Source organism: Anomaloglossus baeobatrachus, chromosome 1 (genome assembly GCF_048569485.1).
Source record: "Anomaloglossus baeobatrachus isolate aAnoBae1 chromosome 1, aAnoBae1.hap1, whole genome shotgun sequence".
Taxonomy (NCBI): Eukaryota; Metazoa; Chordata; class Amphibia; order Anura; family Aromobatidae; genus Anomaloglossus; species Anomaloglossus baeobatrachus.
Genome location: NC_134353.1, coordinates 483,633,775 through 483,652,109, shown reverse-complemented (window position 1 = coordinate 483,652,109; position 18,335 = coordinate 483,633,775). Strand labels below are relative to the sequence as shown.

General features: G+C 42.4%; 1 long non-coding RNA gene across 1 annotated transcript in view; it reads left to right on the top strand.

The window, feature by feature from the left end:
- LOC142295298 (uncharacterized) overlaps positions 1-12,727 on the top strand; it is a 187,265-nt gene extending 174,538 nt beyond the window's left edge. The window contains exon 6 of the long non-coding RNA XR_012751410.1: positions 12,469-12,727. This is a non-coding gene — a long non-coding RNA (uncharacterized LOC142295298). The remainder of the gene's footprint in view (positions 1-12,468) is intronic.
- The last annotated feature ends 5,608 nt before the right edge of the window (positions 12,728-18,335 follow it).

The window sequence follows — 18,335 nt, the reverse complement described above, 5'->3', positions numbered from 1 at the left end:
TCACATAATAAAATGAATGATGTATTCGAAAAGTACAACTCATCCCACAAAAAACAAGTCCACAGCTATGAGGATGGAAAAATAAAATAGTTATGGCTCTTGGAAGAATGGGAGGAAAACCAAAAGCACAAAGATGAAAAACAGAATGTTCGTGAAAGTGTTAAGCATAGTTGCCAAACTTCATGTGAACAGACAATTTTCCAAGATTTTTTTTAAATATGTTCCACAGTCTTGCAAACTGGAAAGTTATTAGGCTGCCAGTTACATAGAGTTTGTCAGATAATTAAGGAAATTAGCACCAGGTGTCAATTAGCACCAATAACTGCCAGGTATCTGAAAGTGTTCTCTAATTTTGATCAGTGTTCTTTTATATTTACCTCATTTACATTTTTATTTTGTGCTTTACAATAAATTCAATTGATGAAATAAGCTTAAAACACTGCTAGTTTATTCATGATAGTGTATAGTCACATAGGGCTACACAGTGACCTAAACAGTTAGGAAATTGTGTGTTATTTTCTAATTTTTGAACTCCAGTGTATGCTCCTAACATAATGTAGATTTAGTAATCCTTAACTTGTCAAACAGCACAATACTTTATTAACACAGCCATTTATTACATTTTGTGTCAAGTTATGGATTGTTACATGTGTACAGGATCAGACCCAACAACTATACAGGAACAAAGCACCAGAACCACCATCACTACAGAAAATCAGTATCACAAGCATCATTAGTACATGAATGCATCACCAGAACCACCATCATTACATGAATATATCACCAGAACCACCATCAGTTTCGGAATACAGCACCAGAAGCACCATTAGAGTTTCTGGTTTTTATGAACTACTGATGGTGGTTATGTTGCTGTATTCATGAACTGATGATGGTTCTAGTGTGCTATACATGTACTGATGGTGGTTTTGGTAATATATTCAGGTAATAATGCTGGTTCTATTATTGTATTCAAGTACTAACTTCACAACAAGCAAATATTGCCAATCATAGCTCAGCAACGTTTGAGACTGCTAGATGACTATATAAGATGCTGAACTTTGTTTGACAAAATCTGGGAGGAAGGGGTAAAATACCACATCCTAACAGAACACTGTGATTGCATACTCAATTGATATACCAGCAGAGATTTCACATAATGCTCTCCAGAAGTTATGAATTATCAGCGTCATACTGTCAATCCTTCTTAGCTATAACCACCACACTGTCTGCTCTTATTAGCTATAACCGCCATACTGTCCGCCACTTGTGAGCAACTGACACCTTTATGACAAAAACAACCAGACTTTCTGCCTTTATTAGCTATAACTACCACACTTTCTATCCTTAAAAACTATAACCACCACACTGTCCACCCTTATTTGCTATAAGTAACACGCTGTCTACACTTATTAGCTATAACCATGTCAATGTCTGCCATTATTAGCTATAACTGCCACTGTCTGTGCTTATTAGCTATAGCTGCAAAAACTATCCACCCTTATGAGCTATAACCACCACACTGTCCACCCAGAGCTATAACTACCACACAGTCTCCATCTCCATTGTTCCCCCATGTTGCCCCCTTTCCCTACTGGGCCCCCTCTTCACATTATGCACTCACACAGTCAGCCCAAGCTGTCCTCTTTCCATACTGATCCCCCACTTTACACTGTTCCTCTACACTTTGTTCCCCCCATAGAGCCTAGTTTCTAAAATGTGGCCCCACCTCACACATTTCTCCCCCCTGGATACTTTCCCACATACTGTGTTATCATACTGTCTACCCACACACATACTGCTCCCGCTCTAGAGTCCTTCATACTGTTCAGTCCCACTTTTTCCCTCCATATTGGCCAGTCGCTACACTGTGCCCCTCCTCATACTTCCTCCTCCCCACATTGGAATCCTATATTACTTCCTAATAAATATTCTGTTTCTTCAGTTTTTGTAGCACTTTCCTTCCCTGCCATCTTTACCTTCCTTACATTGCAGCCGTGACATCAGCAGCATGATTAGGTGACCTCATCACACTGTCACATGTTGCCTCAATGCTGGAAGTGGTGGCACTCAGAGCAATTGTATTTGCATTAACTATTGGTTTAAAAAAAAAAACTGCCAAATCTCACTTCTACTTAAGGGAAAATGCTGAACCATGTTGTGCACCTCCAGACCACCACATGAGACAATATGCTAATCTCACCTTATGACAGAAATTGCCAAATATACCCCCCTCCTAAATGTTACCATGTCTGCCCCTCCCTCCTAGTTATGCAGCTGCGCACACTCTGCTGAGGCATAAAGGTTCAACTGCAATAATTTACACTGAGCCTCAGTAGAGTCACCGCAGACCTGACAATACAGAATCTTCAAAAGGTGAGCAGCATCTGCCACCTCTTTACTCCATAAGCATCTCCCTCTCCCAGTTCTGTTCCAATGTCTATCTCCCTGCACAGCACTGTCACATTACATGGCTTTCTTCATTCAATACCATGGCTTCCCAAAAATTAGCCCTACCTTTAGGGGAAAATCTCAAATTAAATGTACAATTCTGGCCAAAATCCGAATTGGGCAAGAGAGTGAAAGAGGGATGGCAAATTAATCAGCTTAATGCAATTTTCCCCCTACGGCCTAAGCCACACGGCATGAAAATCGGTGCGAGTGGAGTGCGATAAAAAAAATCGCATTCCACTCGGACCAATATTAGCCTATGTGTCAGCGCACATGAGCGATTATTTTCTCAGCCCTAATTGGACCGAGAAAACAATCGCAGTATGCTGCTATTGTAATGCCAGACTCTTTCTCTTGCACCCATTCAAGTGTATGGGGCGAGAGAAAAATCGCACTGCACTCGCCGTACACCGGTGTACCGCGAATGCAGTGCAAGAATGGCAATAGCCGGCTACGGAGGAGAAAGGGAGATAAATCCCTCCCCTCAGCAGCATCGGCCCTCCCCTTCTTAGTGCCCTTAGTGCCGGCCCGCCTCCCGCAGCTGAGGTCTGCTCGCACGGTTGGACCTCAGTCGCAGGGACACTTGCATGACACTCGGCTCTGCTGTACTGCCAACGTGAGCCGAGTGTCATGCGATGGGATCGCAGTAATCCCTGTGTGGCCCCAGCCTACCACTAGGAGAAGGAAGTGGAGACAGTGGAATAACAGGTTTTGGTAATTTAATTCAACAGATAAGATGGCACGATAGTTGGAGGGAAAGAAACTCAAAGAAAAGTTCATTTTTTTTGTTATTCTGAATCTCATAGGATCATCTCATAATCTCAAGAATAAAACTAGCTTTAAGTACCAAATAAATTATACTATATTTGTCGAAAGTGGTTGATCAATCAAACCAGCTGTCTCAACCAAAAGGGAAATGTGGTCTAATATAAGTAAAATCCATATTGGATCGAGATGATAAGCAATCATGATGTAATCCAATGAGCGCTAAGAGCCATATCAATTTAACAATGACAATTCACCCTCAAGACATTGGGTGTGGCATGCCTTTATAGCCTATTTAAGGGGGTTATGCTACCAAGAAAATGGTCAGCTTACGTGAAAATAAATTCAATGTAAAAAAAAGCTGAAAGGGAAGTTAACTAGACAAAAATTATATGGTACAGGCCTTGAAGGATTTAGACTGAAATGAAAGGCAGTGGAGGGTAGACTTGAAACCTTTCCACAAGAAGTAGTTCAAGTAATTGTGGAGGTTCATCTAGTATTGGATCAGTTTCAGTGGCCATAATAGGTGAGAAACTATTTTTCAAAACTTGGAAGCAGTTTATTGAATATGAAAATTTCACAAACATATCAAATACACAAGGTATAGAAGGGAAAGACAAAAACAAAATTGGGAAAAATTAGATCATTGTAATGTACACCACTATAGGGGAATTTAATTTAAAGGAGGTAGGCTTTTACAAGGAAAATGTTTTTAAATAATGAGGGGTTTTAAAAAAAAAATCACACTTATGCAAGAAGGGTGAATTGTTACAATTTCTTGATTTGAAAAAAAAGTGGGATTTGGATTAAAAAGCAATTTTTTAGTATTCCTCATTTGAAAATAGTAGTAAATAAAGAAAAGGTACAGAATTATTGTGGGTGGATTATTGGAAAATACTTAGTTCAACTTTAAAAATCTCATTTACATTGTAGTTAATCTGGAGATGTCCAATATTGGGAAAGAGTTAAGTGGATTCACTCACCCTAGAGTTTACACATTTTGGATATACTGCATCTGCCCTAGACCCCATTTTGTAAGGATAGTATAACACTGTGTTAACAAACATGAACTGTTACAATAAATGTTATGCACAAAACTATCCAAGAAATTGTTCAGCCCACTAAATAATAAATTCCCGTCTACTTGCCTACCCAAATCTTCATCCAATCTTACAAGTGTTTTGCCACCAATGCCTTATTTAAATCATAATAATAAAAGTGCATACATTTTTTTTACCTTGAACTTTTAGAGCCCCATTTTTTTATTAGAAAATTTGATGTATTAAATGACTTCTGGTAGCTAGATTTCACAAAATAAGAAGGGATTAGTAAATTTTAAAACATTGCAAGGAAAATTATTGCTTAATTTTGGTTATCCATTAATGAATGAAATAAAAGCCTCAGGATACCCCAAATGACTAGATTGATGATGACAGATTTTGCAAAGTTTAAAGGTTGGGCCAATTTTCCAGAATTTGGACAATCTTGGGTAAAATGGTGGGGGTTTAATTAAGTGGCATCCTATCGGATGGCATAGTTAGACAGTTATTTTTCTTATTCTTTCTTTTACTCGGGGAAGGGTTCTCTGAATTCGAAAAGCATGAGTGAGGTGGGAGAGAAGGAAGGATAAGGCTGTCAGAATACATCATCACGCTTAATAAACATTATTGATGGTGGTGAAGCATGTCTGTCAACCACAGCCACTTTCCACAATTTTACATACATGCACACTAAAGTAACCTTTGAGAAAGCAGTGAATCAATAATTGGTCTCACTTATATGGACTGATGGCAGAACCCCTCTTTATAGTATATTATTTGATCTATTCTTCATGTGTCACACGTGTGGCACAGCCTGATGTGATCTCGGAGAATTCTAGGATCTGGGATTGGAAAGTAACAGGGCATTGTGGATCGCAGATCCACTTTAGTGCAAGCTCACCATTTACCATGAGTTCATTTCTATCCTGCAGTGATCTAACAGGTAGCTGTAACCTCAGCTGCAGCCACTCCCTTCTGCTAGAAATATCAGCTCCTCACTCCTCCCTATGCCAGCTATAGTAATTCCTTAGCTGTCTATGTTGAAAGAACTTGTCTCTGCAGAGTTGTAGTTTTGTTACTGTTGCAGCTGTAAAGTTCCTGTTGAAGAAACCTTGGAGTGTTCATTGTTGTGTCTTTCCCCAGCTGTTTGTTTTACCTACCTTGTGTTGTCTTATTTGCATTGGTGAGACTAGCGCCTCACTGGCCTTCACTAGTAATGGTGAGTTTAGGGCCAATGAGGGTCCAGACGTGTGATTGGTGCAGAAGGGGAAGGAACCATTTAGGGACGTTAGGGAGTGCAGGAATCAAATTTCAGGTGATTGTTAGGAGGTGTCCCTGCTAGCCTTTCCCTAGTGAGAGAAGCCTCCATTGTATTGGGTTCCCTTTCTGTTGCGTCGCACGCCGGGGATCTTCCCCTCCCCGGAGTAAAGGGGGCTTTACACACAGCGACATCGCTACCAATGTCGCTTGTGAAAGCACCCGCCCCCGTGGTTTGTGCGTCACGGGCAAATCGCTGCCCGTGGCGTACAATATCTCTAGGAGTCGTCACACGTACTCACTTTCCTAGCGACGTCGCTGTGGCCGACAAACAGCCTCCTTTTTAAGGGGGCAGTTCCTGCTGCGTCACAGTGACGTCACATGGCAGGCGTCCAATAGTAGCGGAGGGACGGAGAGCAGCCGCATGGAAGTCACTCCCACCTTGTTGCCGGAGGACGCAGGTACGGTGTTGATCGTTGTTCCTGGGGTGTCATACATAGCGATGTGTGCTGCCTCAGGAACGACGAACAACCTGCGTCCTGAAACAGCAACGACATTTTGAAAATGAACGACGTGTCAAAGATCAGCGATTAGGTGAGTATTTCTGATCGTTAGCGGTCGCTTGTACGTGTCACACGCAACGACGTCACTAACGAGGACGGATGTGCGTCACGAATTCCGTGACCCCAACAACATCTCGTTAGCGATGTCGTTGCGTGTAACGGGGCCTTAACTCCAACTAGGCATTCCCGCTGTGTTGTGCCGTTCACCGGGAGACCATTCGTACCTGGTGTGACACCAGTAATTACATTGTGACATCATGTTTCTATTCGTTTCTACAGTATCTGCTACATTAGTTTTTTATGCTTCAATTATTTTAGTTTATTGTGATTTGCTATAGGTATAATTTCCCAGTTTGGTTGTGCCTGCATTTAAATTTGTAAACATCCATGTGGGAGACAGATGGCATTGTCAGAAGTGATGGCTAAGTTGTTACTAGAAATGAGCGAACCCCATGCGACTCAGCTCAGTGCTCGCAAGCCTTATTGAACCAAACCTGAGCCTTTATACCTTAACTTCTGACAACAATCCCACGACACCCGGACGCACTGATGTTGTGGTGGTGTCGTCAGGAAGGCATCCGAATTTATTAGATACTCTGATGACCTCTTGTCACTGCACACACACTGCTGGGTACTCACCGGTGATGCTGCTGCTTCCGGGTCCACGTGTCTACATCTGCTACTGAAATGGTAACGTGTAACTCCCAGTGGCTAAAAGGAACTTAGCTGAAGTCATGCCGATGTGACCAGAAGGGCCACCCCATTCTGGTCACATATTCATGACGTCAGCAAAGGCCTCCGCCAACATAGCTGATACGATACGTCATTTCAACACACCCCCGTCACATGGTAGGGGCATGTTCAAAATCTAGTCTGATGTAAACATTATCTTTCTAAGTCCACGTGGGCATGAAGTTGTTTATGGTAGAAGCAGGGGCCTGGGGTAAGACCCCCAAACTGCAGGGGGTCCACCATAATCATGCAAGGGGGGGCATCGCCCCCCTATATGGGGGTCTTATTCCCCATCAGCACTTTAACAGTGACAGTGCAGGCATGGAGGTGCGGAATTCAAAATTAGGGGGGACCGCATGTCGTTTTTTAAAATTATTTATTTAAATAGTTAAAAAAAAAAGCAAGCTGTATTCGGTTCCTCTTATTTTGATACACGGCCAAGATGAGCGCATGGTTGGGGCTACACCCTGTAACCATATGCTTTATCTATGCTGGGTATCAGACTATGGGGGGCCCTATGCCAATTGTTTTAATTTATTTATTTTGATACCATGATACTACTGAGTCGCAGACCAGGCCTGTGATTGGTTGCAGGCAGACTCTGTGATGTTACAGGCTGGGGACGCTCCTGACTGCAACCAATCACAGACACCAGGCTGACCAGTGGGCAGGGAAAGTAGTGCATATGTGATCAGTAGCAGAAGAAGTGAAGGAGAGGCCGTGATCGCAGCACACCGCCGCACAGGAACAGTGTGACAGCCGCCCCGGTGATCGGTGAGTATGAAGCGCTTGCTCCTACCAATTTGCGCAGGATTCCAAATGTATTTTTGGAAACGAGGTGTTTGTGGAAAAACCAAGCCGAACTCTGAGTTTTAAGTTTAATGCTCGTGTTTGCGGAGCCCGAACGAACAAGCTCAGGCTCGTACTGAACCTAAATTTGGTGACCCTTTATCGAACAGGTTCGCTCATCTCTAGTGTTATGCCTTCATGGGCTTTTAAGTGGTTTTATATTATATTATATTATATTATATGTAGTTTCTTTATACTTTTGTAAATTATATTTTTGTGATTAAGGATTATTTTTTAAATAAAAATGGGATATGGAAAAAAAAATTGCCAAAAAATACTTTTACCTTATGCAAAAAAAAAACAAAAAACAAAACAGATTTAAACAATAGGCAATTTCTGATGATCCAGTCTCTTTAAAGAAAACCAATGCTACAGAATGATGTACACTTATCACATCTTAACAAAAAAAAGACAAAACAACCATTAATTATGTTTTTTTAAATATAATTTAATGTAAGTATATATCAATATAATATTGTAATATCAGTAATATCAGTATAATTTTTAAAAAAGGTATGTAAAAAAACAACAACACACAATTGCAGTATTATATGTCTACCTAATGAAATGGTTTTCAGATGCTATGTTAACAGGATTATTTTTAAGTACACTACAATATCTGGCTGCTGCACTAAAAGATTCCAGCAGTCAAACCGCAACGAGAATATACCCCAGGGAGATAGGAGGTGGAAGGGCAAAACAATACATAGAGTTGCGGTGGATTTAAGAAAAAGAGATTCATTTGTGTGTGTGAATTGATTGATGGAATAATATGAGATAGTGGAGAAAATAAAATTACAGCTACTTAATAAGAAATGGAAGCTCAATCAATATTGCATAAAAATTCTAGGATGTATAATAAAATTTGTAAGAATAAATATCAAGCAAAATAAGAGGCAAAAAGTAAAAAATAAAAAATAAAGCTCATGTGCACTGCAACCATAAACTGTAAAGTTCATTTACCGGTAGCAAGCCTTCATTGGACTTCTCTACCTTCCTATATATAAACTCTGATGGCGCATGTTACAACCAAAACGTTTTGCATGGAATTAGAAGCATATGAAGAGCTTAGGCAATTCTATTACTGTTCCTAACAAAATACTATTAATAGCAGCATATGCATGAGGTGATGTAAAGAAGAACAAAGTGATACAGAGTATATTAAAATATAGTAGGTGCACATAAATGTAAGAACTTATTATCTCTAAATTCCATTCTTCAGGTCCTGTTACACTAGTCGATTTATCTGACGATATGTCGTCGGAGTCACGGATTCTGTGACGCACATCTGGCATCGTTTGCGACGTCGTTGCGTGTGACACCTATGAGCGACTCTGAACAATCGCAAATAGGATGAAAATCGTGGATCGTTGACACGTCGTTCATTTTTAAAAAAATTGTTCGTTTTGGGGAAGCAGCCGACATATTGCTCCGTTTGACACCCTGCCAACATCGAACAACATTCAAACGACTGCCTGGGTCCAACAATATATCGTTGATTGCTGATGCGTCGATTTTGAGATCATTATGTGTTACAGCAAATAAACGACCTATAAGCGATACCGGCAAATCCTAAATACGATCTGGGCGTGTCACGCCGCACATAAGATCGCCCGATAAATCGACGCGTGTAAAGTGGCCTTTACTCAGTCAGCTTGGATGCTCAATTGACAAGCTAAAGGGCACTGTGTTAAAGTTATTCCGTTTCTCTAAAATACTTTGGAATTGTTTACACCAGAAAAATGCCATAAAACCCTTTGAAAATTAGAGATGAGTGAACCTCTGGAGGTTCGGTTCACCAGGTACATTCGAACCTTAAATAAGGTTTATGACCCTGACTTGACCCGAACCTCAATGGAAGTCAGTAATTGGACAGTTTGTATCTCCGCACACATGAAGCCAGCCATTAGCAGATCACTTACAGGAGGGGGTGGACGGGGGTTTTCAATTTTTTTGTTTTATGTATGCACACTACATCTGATCACGCTGTTGTTATCCCCAGTGTGCACCGTTCAAGCACTGCACACGGCACGCACACGGCTGAGTATCAGTCATACCCAAGCCATGTGCTGCTCGCTTGAGTGGTTGGCACTCGTAACTTGCGTGAACTTTGAACCCAAACTTTGTATTTATGGAAGTAGGATGCCGAACCTGAACCTCAGGTTCACTCGTGTCTATTGAAAAGTCACAAATTTTTTGTGTAACACAAAAGCGTCACAAAAAATGTGCAACTTTTGGTATTTTAATGCGTTTCTGTTATGTCTTCTAAAATAGGCAGCGCTGTTAAATAGATAGCAACAACCAGGACAGTTAAAACAGACTTATATAAGGTAAAAGGCAACAACTTCAGGAACATATTGAAACAGCAGAAAAAAAGTCTTTAAATTTGCCTTATTTTACATCATATCCCATGGCCCAAGAACCACCAACACCGAAAGTTGCACATAGAAAAACTTTAATTGGTTGGGTCAAGCATATAAATATTACATGGGATATAAAAACCCCTGTTCACTGGACGATGTGTGTGGGTAACATGCCTATTGTCATTTACCTAAGTGTTATTCTGTCACTTACTGTGAATTTATCTTTTGTATAGGCACTTGCACTGGCTCTGCTGGGAATATATTCCTGTGCATTTATCTGGAATGTGCTTAGAGTTCTTGATTAGGTGAACATATGTTTTTTGTAAAAGGCACTTACACTGGCCCTGCTGGGAGTACACCCTTTTGTGTGCACCTAAGTTGATCCATGCAGCCCCACATGGGGTTCTTTATTCGCTCTTATGTGTTATTTAACCTTTCTACTTGTCACAATTTTTTATATCCCATGTAATATTTATATGCTTGACCCAACCAATTAAAGTTTTTCTATGTGCAACTTTCGGTGTTGGTGGTTCTTGGGCCATGGGATATGATGTAATATAAGGCTGTTAAATAGATGTTGTGGTTTGTGGCTTTACCCACGTTCAGAAGTAGCAGCGTTTCTTATGCTAGATATAGTACTCCAGTCCCTGACTGGAGTAACATTTCTGGAAAGGTGCCAGGTGGGCACATGCTACTGATAAGATGAGCTTAAATCATTAAGTAGCGCCTCCTATTGAACCTAGTGCATCTTATTTCTAGAATGTTTCTCATTAAAACTGGTGTATGACATGTTAGTCTTAATAAATTGGGGCCTTTGTGTGTCCATTTCCCATGATTCCTAAGCACTATACATCCTGTTTGTAGTCTGGAACCTGAAATCCAGGAGAAACTACTTTTAAATCTGACTATTGAAGGTTGATTTGTTGAAGCCAGAATACCTGTGAAGGTTGGGGTGGTAAAGTTTTAAAAGTATTTGAGGCGTATGACTCAGGGACGACCATAAAATGGATACATTTAGAATTATAGGATAATACCAACCATAGGTTTCATTTGACATTAATGTGTAATGTACATAATGTGTTGTCTGCTTACATTTGATACAACTAGTACATTTGCAGACCTTTCTGTAAAACATATGTAAATCATGGAATCCCTCTTTATTCCAGTAAGATAGATTAATGTGGGATGGGAGAACATTGTAGTAATGGGAGAAAGATAGTAGTCCAGAAAGTGGAGCTTGCACCTATGGGAATAATAAAGGGATTCCTTAAACAAACAACAGTTAGCACTTAGGAAAGGGGAAGGTCATGTGTGAATGTGTCTCTCTCCTTTTTAAATTTAAATGCCTAAGATGGCTAAGCGTAACACTGGCATCCATCTTTTTTTTAGCAATAAAAAGTGGTAAAGGTACTCCATTTTCCTAAAATGCATAGGGAGAGGACACAGATGACTGTGTTCCACCCCATTTTACTTTGATATCTAAACAGCATGCAAATAGCCACACACATGCAAGCTTTACTGTAACCAGATTGTTGGGGGCCTCACAGAATAAGGCCTCTTTCATACGTCATTGATTCTGGTACGTATGTCACTGTTTTTTAACGTACCAGAATCACGGACATACACAGACCCATTAAAATCAATGAGTCTTCTCACACATCAGTGATTTCTTACTCACATGTTTCCGTGCGGTGTACACGGGTGTCCGTGTGTTCCGCAAGGAGACAAGTATGTTTTTCTGTGGCATCACTGATGTCACATGGACCACACAGTGGTGTGATCATTGTAATACATACCAGAAAAATGTATCTTTGAAATAAAAGGATTTTTATACTCAGGTTCTCCAGCGATGCTGTCTCCGACTGACCGCTGCTGGCTGCTGTTTCCAAGCCGGCTAATTATGCTCATGAATATTCACTGCACAGCCGACCCGGAAGCAGCAGCAGGGGGGAGACCGTGCGGCCAGACACAGCAGAGCCAGATATTCAGTACCACTGATAGCAGGAGCGGGGACAGGTGAGCTTGGAGTACCTGATCTCCATGTGCTATCACTAATTGCAGATTACAGATCACGGATAGCACATGGAGAACACACGTGTGCTGGGAAATCATAGCACACAGTGGGACATATGCGTTTTTAACACATCAGTGAAACATGTCTGTGTTTTTCACTGACATGTGAAAGAGCCCTAATATAGCAGTTCATGTGGCTTCAGGCCATCGGTTGTGCACAATTGATATTGAATGTGTAGAACACAATTTCCTCAGAGTGGCAAATTCAACTCTGTGTAGTCTGTTGAGACTGTTGAGAAAAAGTTTCTAGTGTTTTTCTTTTCCATTAGGTCCCATCAGTTTCCAGTCTGAAAATGTATGGAATAGAGTTTAATGTAAAACAATGTAAAAAAAAAATGTTTTACGCAAACTAACATTGTGTATTTTTTTTTTTTATAGCATAAAAGCTACAACACGGAGGTGAAATTCTTGAACATCATCTGAATTTGGGTGGAAATGAGCTAAGAATATTACAGAAACGAAAACTAAACAAAGAGAATTGCATGTAAAGGGTTAAATATAGTGTGCTAAAACATTATCCTGTAATATTTTGTACAATAAAGTTTTGACATTATATAAAATCTGTTTTAAATTTAAAGTTTGTTGTAAAACAAAATATGATCTCACAATAAAATTTTAATTTTGATAATTGAATAAATTGAATCCATTGTTTATAAAAACTTTTACATTTTTTTCTAATGTCTATTTGGCTCTCAAAATCAGAATATTTTAGAGGGAGGGGAATATAATAATATGATGGTGGTATATAAGCAATGCATAATAAATAAGTCCTTTCAGTGTTGTACCCTGTACAGAATCTACCTGGCCTTTGTTCACACAAACAATTTTGCATCGGACAAACAGATGTATGAGTAAATTAGATTTTAGTAGTCTCTGTGCTTTTGGGTGTTATGTCACTTTTGTCAAGCCCCTTAGATACGAGTACAATGGAAGACACATAGAAATAATGCCATTTTGTAAAATAAGCCTTTCAAGGATTTCATTAACGCGTGCAGTATGCATTTTACCTGAGAAGTATTTTCCAGATATAAGTGCGCAGAGTCTAAAATTTTCCATAGCTATGCCATTTCAGCCTCCAATATTTTGTACCCAGCCGCTACGATAATTATGTAATGCTTCCTCGTTAAGAAAATACACTCCTCTTTAGGCTGGACTCACACGAGCGTATGGCATCCGATGAGAGAGCATCGGATGCGATACGCTAATGACCCCCAGCTCAGGCTCTGATGCGAGCGTGACCCGAGTGTCATGCGACTGTGACACGATCCTGCAATCAGGTCACAGCTGTGAAGCTTAGGGCGGGCACTGCAGAGGAGAGGGAGGGGTTAATCCCCCCATCTCCTCCATTGTCAGCCTGAGTGTATATCGCACTGCACTGGGATAACATCCGAGTGCAGTCCAATGTATCTCTCGCATCCATTCACTTGAATGGGTGCGAGAGATACGGCTCTTGCAGACAATCGCAGCATGCTTAATGTCCATTCCTTGTGTTCTTTAGCCCAAACAAGTCTCTTCTGCTTGTTGCCTGTCCTTAGCAGTGGTTTCCTAGCAGCTATTATACCATGAAGGCCTGCTGCACAAAGTCTCCTCTTAATAGTTGTTCTAGAGATGAGAAGGTGTGTCCAAACGTTTGGTCTGTACTGTATTTCTTTTGTCTTTAAAGCACCACTCTATCATTTTTCTTTTTTTTCCAATCTTGGACTGGTGCTTTAAATGGAAGCTCCACGACCCCATCTTAGGCCTCTTTCACACGTCGGTGAAAAACACAGATGTCACTCCGTGTGCCATGATTTTACGACACACGTGTTCTCCATGTGCTATCCATGATCCGTGATAGTACATGGAGATCAGGTATTCCAAACTCACCTGTCCCCGCTCCTGCTCTCCATGGTGCTGAATCTCTGGCCCTCCTGTGTCTGACTGCCGCTGTCTCCCCTCTGCAGCTACTTCTGGGTCAGCTGTGAAGTGCACAACTGCATATTCATGAGCATAATTAGCAGGCCTGGAAGCAGCAGACAGCAGCGGCTAGAGACAGAGTAGCTTGAGACGGGTGAGTTTAAAAGCTTTTTATTTATATGTGCATGTTCCATGTGACATCAGTGATTACTGAAAAACATGGACATCTCTCCGGGCGGCAATCACGGACATGCATGTACGCCGCATGGAGGCACGGTCAGTGTAAAATCACTGATGTGTCTGCAGACCCATTGATTTTAATGGGTCTGCGTATGTCCGTGATTCTGGTATGTATAAAAACTGTCACATATGTACCAGAATCATTGACGTGTGAAAGAGGCACGGCACACGGAGGGACATATGTTTTTTTATCTTGTAATTGAAAAATGTCTGTGTTTTTGACTGATGTGTGAAAGAGGCCTTATACTCATCTTCCAGCGGTTTCACCTTTGATCGTTGCCTCTCCAGTTGGTCTCCTGCGACTTATGACCTGCCGGCAGCTCCAGGGTTTCATGCAGCGGCCGGAGGTCACAACTCAATACATCTCCATGACAGCCTCATTGTGGCCTTGTTCTAGCTCTCATAGAGATTCATTGGGAGCTTGTGACGTAACTTCTGACTTGCGGCCAGTCAGAAATTACTGTCACATGATGGTGTCGCGGGACCAGAGCAGCGTCAGTAAAAGGTGAAGCCGCCAGAAGGTAACTATAAAACAAGGAGCAGGGGACTTAGATTTAAAGCACCACTCCAGTACTGAAAAATAAAAAATGCTGGAGTGTTGCTTCAAATATTTTTAAACATTTTACTGAACTTTGTTTCTTTTGGGATTGTTTTTGGCCAACTTTGAGACTAGACTATGCTATCATGTTAATGCATTTAAAATTTGGACTTTGAGTACTCAATAAATGGAAGATGACTTGCCCCAGGGCTATGGGGTACTCGGTCCCGGGCCGTATATGTACGGGGATGCTATGTCATGGGTGTGTAATGGCTGTTGCCCGGTTCCGTGACCCTGAGGGTTGCTTTAAAAGGGGTTATATACAGGGAAGATGAAAGAGTTTATGTCGAGATGCCACTTGCGGGTTGCAGCCAGGTAGTTGGAGCCGCCGCTGCACAGTCTATGGCCACTGGGGCTGGTGGTGATGGCAGCTGGGATGTTAGACCCTCCACAAGTAGGGCTGATCCCCAGGAAGTGAATGATGGAGTGCGTCATTGAAAGAACGGAGACCACACGATTGGAATGCAGTGCAACTTTTGTTTACTCACTGCGATGGTAATGCTGGACGGCTGGTTCAGACCCCTGGTCCCTGTAGTCCCAGTGCCGGTGTGATAACCTGGTGGCTTCTTTCCCCTGTACCTCTCAGTAGTTTTGTGGAACCCCGTGGCTTGGAGCACCTGGGAGTCCCCTCCTGTTTGTTGGCAGGCTCTGGTCCGTACGGTGGACAGTGTGAACCCCTGTAGGGTCGGTGTTCTGCTCCGGTCCCTGGCTCTATCATTACTGCTGGTGCCCCCGGACTCTTGGGTCAGTGAGATCCTTGATGGTCCCTTCACTGTGCAGGTATTTGTCAGACAGGTTGAAGCGTTCACTTAACCTAGGGCCCTATGCCCCGTTGGTGCTTTGGTTCCAGGGGTACCTCGTCGTACCCTCCCTGGCAACCACTCTCCTGTACCAGTCAGGTGACTGCTACACGACCCTGTCTCGAGACACATCCATCTCCTACTACTGTCACTACTGACTGAACTACTGCCTCTCTCTTCCCCCCGGGTTGTTGGCTAGTGGACTGGATTGGCTCCACCCCTAGGTGGCCATCCATTGGGTTCCCAACTAATCAGTCACCCACGATTAGGAGAGGGAACTAAGGATGTTATGTGTTTTGTTGGTACCGGCACTGAGCTTCCAGGTCCCTGGGGGTAGGCCCTGCATCTTTGTCAGGATGCAGTACCTAGTAGTGCCCTGAAGGGCTCAGGGGTGCTACAAAGACCCCCACTGTCTGTCAAGCACTTATATGCACAATGAAATGAAGGATAGGTGTTCTAGTGACTGTTCTGCTGCAGGAGAGGAAGAATCCAGACTCCGGGGTAGTCCTGAACCAAACTTTTAACTAAAGTCCAGCCAAACCTGGCCAACTTCAATGGGTCCGCTCATCCCTACTCAGCAGTTTAAAATGCAGTTTTATTATGAAGAGAGAGCTTGTAAGAACACGAACTGAATCTATAAACCTACTAGCAGATATTATACTTAATCTATCAGCTTTAAAGGGGTTGTCACTACAAGTCACCTCTTTCTCATTCCACATGTTTCCCCCAATTAAAATAAAAAAGCTCAGAATTGCTTGTGATGGTGGCACCATTCCAGCAGTGTTGACACTTGCACTCGCGGGGCTCACGTTAGGTTGTGGCATCAAGCTAGCCCTGCGTCCAGTCACCACCGGTTTCTCGTTCTGGGTTGCTTAACTCCCAAGCTTTAAGTTATTTATTAAAACCATTGTGCATCTATATGGGATTCCAAAAAATATTGTTTCTAATCAAGGAACTCTGTTTTTAAATTTTGAGAGCATTCTCTCATAAGATCAAAATGTAATTTTCCTTATCATGACCTCTTTGACCAGAGATCAATGTTAAGAATGAAACTGTCAACCAGACATTCAAACGATATCTTCAGTGTTATGTCTCTGATCACCAGTCTGACTGGGCGAACACTTGTGTTAAAGGGAACCTGTCAGGTGCTATATGCACCCAGAGCCACGAGCACTTCTGGGTGCATGTTGCTAATTCCTGCCTAACCATCTCTGTATACACTAGCATAGATAAAGGGATCTTTAGAATTATAAATAAAGTATTACTAAAGATCTTTTATAATATAATAATAATAATTTATTCATTTATATAGCGCTATTAATTCCACAGCGCTTTACATACATTGGTCATACTGTCCCCATTGGGGCTCACAATCTAGAGTCCCTATCAGTATGTTTTTTGGAGTGTGGGAGGAAACCGGAGACCCTGGAGGAAACCCACGCAAACACGAAGAGAACATACAAACACCTTGCAGATGTTGTCCTTGGTGGGAATTGAACCCAGGACCCCAGCGCTGCAAGACTGCAGTGCTAACCACTGAGCCACCGTGCCACCCTAATAATATGCTAATGAGTGCGGGGACTAGACCCAAGGGCATTATATCCCTCGACTAGTCCGCCCTCTTAGCATGGCAGCATGCCCACAGGGATGTACTAACATGCTATTCAATGCAGCATCACCAGCGGTGCCATGGGTACCTGTGTCTGCGGGCACCACTGATCAGAAGCACTAGACCTCTCTGAAGCCGGGACACGTACACCCGGCTTCATACTGCGCATGACCTGATGTGCTGTTCGTGTACCTACAATAAAGTCTATAGGGGTGTGGCTACCATACATTATGTCACGCCGCACCGTAAACTCAGATGAAAGGCCAAACAAAAAAGAAAAATCCAGCACGACATCCAATGGATAAAAATCTTCCATGATAAAAATAGGGTTTAAAATACAGACAAGGGACGCGTTTCAGAATATGCTTCCTTATTCACAATCCTGGCTTCTTTAAGGGGGTGCAGGGCTCAGCCCACCCCAGACCTGCAGACTGGCTGTATATAAAGTCTGGTGCATTTTATTCTGATATAATGTATGTTATGGTAGGTAGCCATCCAGTGGTTAACAGCCACTGGATGGCTACGGTGTGCTCAGCCACTTTCCTGGTGCTGCTAGGCGTAAGGGTTACTAGAGAGGAGCACTGGGTACAAAAAGGGGAAACAGAGAGGGAAGTGTAGGAGAGTCCAGAGAGCAGTATAGAGGTACCCCACCTGTGGGAAGTGTGAGGAAAGCCATCAGGAGAAGTGATTCTGACCAGCTGGGTCATTTCCCGGCACTGCACACATGGGGCCCTGGTGAGAGGTGGGCTGACCGAACAACGTCCCAAAAGGGTGAAGTCCAGACAGACTGGATGGTGGCTACCCGATGGCAGATACCCAACAATTCACCTCACCAGGCTGAAGGTCAGTGGGCTCCGACAACCGGGACAGAAGAAATGCCGTCCCCAGGAACACCCTGTCACGACTTATATCTAATCCCTGTGGGTGGGGGATGGACCCCCGAGGGACTATATGAATCTGCCCGACAGATGACGATGAGTGAAGGGATGAGGGTCTCGGAGGCCCAAGGACCATAGAGGTAGCTGGCAGGTAAATTAAGCGTGACTTTGGACGCTATGAACAACCCCGTCGGGGTACCGAAGCACACGGCTGAAGTAATGAT